At 44.3% G+C, this 5,344-nt stretch overlaps 1 non-coding gene and 1 pseudogene across 1 annotated transcript; one reads left to right on the forward strand and one right to left on the reverse strand.

The window, feature by feature from the left end:
- Nucleotides 1-2,924: 2,924 nt before the first annotated feature.
- On the forward strand, nucleotides 2,925-3,007 carry Trnal-cag. The gene has a single exon. It is a non-coding gene; the product is annotated as a tRNA-Leu (tRNA).
- A 608-nt stretch (nucleotides 3,008-3,615) lies between these two features.
- On the reverse strand, nucleotides 3,616-5,168 carry LOC107149435 (annotated as a pseudogene).
- Nucleotides 5,169-5,344: the final 176 nt, after the last annotated feature.

Below are 5,344 nucleotides of genomic sequence, written 5' to 3' on the forward strand. Positions count from 1 at the left end.
CTCTGGGCCTGCCTGCTAGATTCTTGAGCCCCACCCCAGGTCTCCTGAGTCAGAAAACCTATTTAAACTACATCCCCAGGTGATTCATGGGCATTTTGAAGTTTGAGGACAGAGAAGTGTGCTTCAAAATGTTTAGCATTTACTTGGGGTAGAAGATCTCAGCGAAAATAGTAACTATCATTAGGGTTTCCAAGCATAGGATTAAAGACTTGGCATATACTATCCCATTTACCTAAAAAATAGCCTATATTTTTACAAATGCAGCACCTGGAGTTCAAAGAGATTAACTTGGTCAGTGTCACACAGTAAGTGGCAGAGGTTTACACATGGGTCTTTCTGAAGGCAAATCCCTCCATATTTTAGCCATAATGCTTCTTCATTAAAAAACTGTATATATATACATATGTGTATGTAAATATATGTGCGAATGAATATATATTCATTCTCATGTATCTCAAATTCCGATTCTTTCTCTCTCATTACCATGTGGTGGGTCCATTCATGCAAAACAACTTCCTGAATACAAAAGGGAAAGGTAGAGTACCTCCAGGTCAATGAATCTTTTCATGAAGCTGCCTGTATTAGTCAGGGTTCTCCAGAGGACAGAATCAGCAGGAAGTGTAATTATGAAAGGGGGACTTATTAGGTTGGTTTTTGCGGCCAGAAGCTGGATAGTCCACAATGGCCGTCTGCAGGCTGGAGAGGGGGAAGAATCAGTAGCTGGGCGGTCCAAGAGGCTGAAGCCCCAGACAAGAGAAATACACGGTGCTACCCTAGTTCAAGATCAAAGGCTTCTGGAGAATCCGCCTTGGAGAGTAAAAGAATTGAGAGTCTGATATCCTCTGACCGTGGCAGTAGCAATCAAGAACCTGTTCAATAATGGAGTTTGTATCTGCTGCTGCTTCCTTGTTCCTACAACTTTATTCCATTCAAGCCATCATCCTATTGCACAGTGCTGCCCACACTTAGGGGGGTCTCCATTTCAGTTGGCTGTCGCACATGCCAATCATTCCTAGACACACCCTCATAGACAGGCCAAAAACCTCTTAATCCTCAGCATCTCTTAATCCAATCGAGTTGACAATTCAAATTAACCATTACGCTGCCATTTCTTCCTCTTCTGGGGATTTCACTTTTTTTTTTTTTAACTCTTAAAATTACCTTGGTTCATTCTTTACCCCATGATGACATTAAGTGTTGCTGGATGCCTGGAACCCAGAAAGGTTACTACATCCTTGAGATGAGTGTCTATTTTCACAAAGTGCTCACAAGCTCTTCCCATATGGTCACTCCACTCCAACGATCTGATTTGAACACTCTCTGGGGACTATTGCCATCCTCTCTCTGCCTCTTCAGGCTCCAGGGAAGACCTTCCTTTGGCTGTGGTCATCTCTGATCATCTCCAGGTTTCACGGCCTGACGCCTCAGGTGGGTGCCTGCACACACTCGTTTTGCACGTCCATTGTAAACTGTTTTGACTGCTCCGCTCCCTATTTTACACATATTTCGGACTGGAGCCCCGCATCACTGTAGGCTTGGATACTATTTTCAATGTGAATTCACCTTCATTCTTAAGAGAAATAGTCAGACTTTCCCTAAAGCTAACCCCTGCCGGAGTACGGCTGCAGCAAAATAACCGGGGGTGACGAACAATTTGTGTACATTGATACAGCAGGAGTAGGAGCCGTTTATTGCAGGACAGGAGCAGTATTTATACATTCCACACAGCTTATCTAATTAGCATAAACTAGATACATCAGTCAACCAATCAGGAATCTCCACACTTAATGGCTCGGTTTTGTTACTTCTCAAACCACTCCCTCTGGCATTTTGCCAGGCACCATCCAGACTTGTTTACAAACTCTAACATTCCCCTGGCAAAATGCCAGGTGTTATTTTGACTTGTTTACAGACTCTAACAAACCCCTAAAGCAATGACCTCTAACCTGGATCCCAGTCACCTGGAGGGAGTGTGGGGCCCTAGGAAATGCAAATGCCAGGTGTGCTCCCGGGATATTCGATTTGATGGATCTAGGGTGGGGAAGGCGGGTGTTTCAAACCTCTTCAGGGGAAAGCCGCGGTCCTAGGGGATCACAGGACGCCGGACCTGGGAGCAGCTGGCCTCTCGTCCCGTTAGTCAGTGACAGTGTCACATCTCCGTGATTAGCGCTGTGCTGTAAGTCACTGGTTTTCAAGCCAGCAAGCCTCAGGGCCACGCAGAGGGCAAAACGTCAGTTGGGTAGGTGGGTAGGGGGGTGGCCTGAGGATTGGCATCTAAGCAGCCCCCTAGAAACTCCAGCGTAATTTAAGGGACTGAGCGTGGCGTTCCGTCCTCGGGACTCGCAGGGACTCTGGAAGGTTGCCAAGCCCCTGCGGCCCCGGGTGAGTGGATCTCCTGCTGTCTGAAGCTGGAGCGCAGCTCCCGGGCCAGCGGTCAGCGACCTTCCACCCTCGCCGTCCTGACCGCCGACGCGGACCGCGCTGGAAGCAGGTCGCCGCCGACCCCACGGTGTTTAGGAGCCTGCGGCGGTGGGCGCTGGTGGCGGGCGCCCCCTGCCAGGGCTCAGGATGCACAGAAATGCCCTCCGTTTCTGCGGCGTCGGGTTTGCATTTTAAACTTTTAAACGTCCACACCCGGAAGCGCGGGATCCGCGGCCGCACTCTCAGCGGGAGAAGCAGCCTGGTCCTGTGACCCTCGCCCGGCGGGCACCGCGGGGGCGGCGAGCCGCGCTTCCACCTGCGGCGGTACCGGGCAGCACCGGGGCGATTCGGCAGCGCCGGCCCGGTTCAGGTCGGTCTGGGAAATAGCGGTTTTGCTTTTAATGGAAGCATTGCAGAATTTTAAGAAAAGGAGGAAAGGTGTTTTCGGATTGAGTACGTTTCAGCCGAGACAGAAGTAAGTCGCGAGGAGCCACTGCAGCAGCGTCAGGATGGCCGAGCGGTCTAAGGCGCTGCGTTCAGGTCGCAGTCTCCCCTGGAGGCGTGGGTTCGAATCCCACTCCTGACAACTGCCTTTTTCCTACTTGCTCTACTTAAAAAAAAAAGAATTACAATCTTTTCCCCCGTTTGTTTCTTTGTTTTTAACTATTCAAGCTCTGGAATTAAAGTACCCTGAGCTTTGAAGAGAGCTCGACAACTAGTTTTAATCTCATCTTTGTTCCCCTTAGTCTCTCCTCTTCAGTTCCAGGCCTATTACCATCACTGCGGTCCTGGGGCCCTTTTGCTTTATTTACAGCTTCCTCTCTGGGTCTCACCCCCCACCCACCCCACTTCCCCAGGCCGATGAGTGATCACTGGAAAAGCCATCGCTTTCCTTCCAAAGCTTTTGCAGAAGATGTATTAATTGGTTTGGATACAAGCACTTTTTTTTATTTCTTATAATGAACATTTATTTGACCAACTACTTATAGACTCTAAAATCAAACAATTTGTTACTTAAAGAACAGAAAGAATAATCCCCCCCCCCCGCATCAAAGCCTACTCCATAACTGAAGTACCCGAAACCTATGAACCATGTTGCTAAAAGAAAGGGGGGAAAGAGATGTTTACTAAACTTCACAGGAAGAATCAATAAATCCGGCAATGGTTGAGTACACATCAGACCACACTCAAGAGTACTAACCAGTCTCAAATATTAACTGATAATTTAAACTTAATATGCATTTCCCTCTTAGAAAGGCTCAGAAAATTATTATCTATTAACTATGCAATGATGCTAGTTACATTATGTAAAATGATATAATGAAGAAAAATAGTAGACAATTTGAATTTCCTAACCAATAAGTAAATTACTAGCTGTAAACAAGAACTTTGAAAAGTCATTCTTTAGCTTTCATTTACAACATTTAGGACTGGAATCTTCAGAATTTTTTAGTATCTTGAACATCCCTGTCTTCTCTTTAATCGGTCCTGAGACCTTCATTTGATTAATGAGATCACTTGGATCTAACAACAACTCAAGATCTTTATCACTAATGATCTTTTCTCTTGATCCTTTGACTTCCCTTTCATAATCTCTAGATTTTATTAACTCCTTTAATTCCTTGGGATCTAAGAAGTTCTTAGATTGATTTAATTCAGATTGACTACCTTTAAAATGTTTTTTGTGAACGATCAACTTTTCCAGTTTTCTTTTAGCAGCTGCTCTTTCCACAATTTTCTGATCAATAGTATTTGCTGTAAAAAGCGGTATACAACAACTGGCTTTGTCTAACCAATTCTATGACATCGATCCTGGGCCTGAAGATCAGACTGGGGTTTCCAATCACTATCATAAATGATAACTGTACCTGCTGCAGTCAGATTAATGTCCAGGCCACCAGCTGGTGTACTCACCAAGAAGCTAACCACATCTGGACCTGTGTTGAAATTGTGCAAATTTTCCCCTCTCTCAGAATAAGACATGGACCCATCAACCTGCTAAAGTTGAAATTTCTAAGTTGGCAGTAATCCATCCAAATGTCCAACATTCTTGTCATTTGTGAAAAAAGCAGCACCTTGTGACTTTTTTTTTTTTTTAGTTCTGGCACATTCTATTCACCATTAAGAATTTCCCAGAATTTGTTACTAATTCTTCATCAATCTTAAACTCTTGTGTAAGAGGGTCTATAGGATATTCAGTCAGATATGGATGATTACTATATTCTGCAGCTTCAGATTAACTTTAGATTCTATAGGGATATTCACTTCCCCATGCTTCTTTCTCTGTCCACCTCTGGCTGCATTTGACTGGTCAGTTTTTCCAATTCATTAGGAAAATTATCTATCGTGCTGTAATTTATTGATTTTCTAATTTGCCATTTGGGTCATCTAGTAGGACTTAGCTCAACTGTTTCTTTCTCACTGGCTCTAAACATATTCGCAATTGTACGATTCACCATTGCTGTGTAAAAGACTTCTTGTTTCTTCAAAAGCGGTGCATAAACAATTACTTCTTGTTTAAGAGGAACTTCAAGAGCAACTTCAAATTTTAGTCTTAATAAGAAAGGGGTGAGAATCTGGTGCAGCATATGCAATACATTCTGTTCTCTTTCTTTGGCTGTAATGTCTTCAGCGGTTTCAGAAAGATTAGTGATGTCAAACGAAGACTCAAAGCTTGTCAAGCCATCAAATACATCTGGCAACAAAAAGTTTAGCAATGACCAAACTTCTGCAATCGGAGAGCCAGATTAGAGGATACATGCATTTTTAATCTTCATAATTCACAATGTATTATAAATGTCATTCTATTTTACTTCATTCCTTTGGCGCCGTGATTTTGAACCATGTCCTGTGCACATCTAGCCCAAGTCCAGACAAGTGCTTTTAATTGCTGCATAGAGGTCAGCTGTGAGTTGGCCTGCCC

This window comes from Marmota marmota, unplaced genomic scaffold (assembly GCF_001458135.2).
Source record: "Marmota marmota marmota unplaced genomic scaffold, marMar, whole genome shotgun sequence".
In the NCBI taxonomy this organism is placed as follows: Eukaryota; Metazoa; Chordata; class Mammalia; order Rodentia; family Sciuridae; genus Marmota; species Marmota marmota.